Raw genomic sequence first — 380 nt, 5'->3', positions numbered from 1 at the left:
ACCTAAAAATTTTATAGCCACTTTTGAAAGAGCTGTATCTTTGCTCTGGAAGCTGTTATTGAGCATACTAAAGCTGTAATGATATGCTTCTTCTAAAAAAATAAAAAACAGTATTTAAAAAATGTAAGGAACAGCATATTTTAAAATGAAATGGAGATCTTCTTTAAAGGGTAAAAACTCATTTAATTTTATATCTTACAGTGTTTATACTGAGTTCAATATTGTATAACTGTATTAATTCAACAGCGAACCTAAAAATTTTATAGCCATTTTTGAAAGAGGTGTATCTTTGCTCTGGAAACTTTTACTGAATATGTTAAAGCTGTAATGAAATGCTTCTTCTAATCATGTGGTTATTAAATTTTTAAAAATGTTTTAAA

This window comes from Nannospalax galili, unplaced genomic scaffold (assembly GCF_000622305.1).
Source record: "Nannospalax galili isolate Female #2095 unplaced genomic scaffold, S.galili_v1.0 scaffold433, whole genome shotgun sequence".
In the NCBI taxonomy this organism is placed as follows: domain Eukaryota; kingdom Metazoa; phylum Chordata; class Mammalia; order Rodentia; family Spalacidae; genus Nannospalax; species Nannospalax galili.
Note: the sequence above shows the minus strand (reverse complement) of the source record.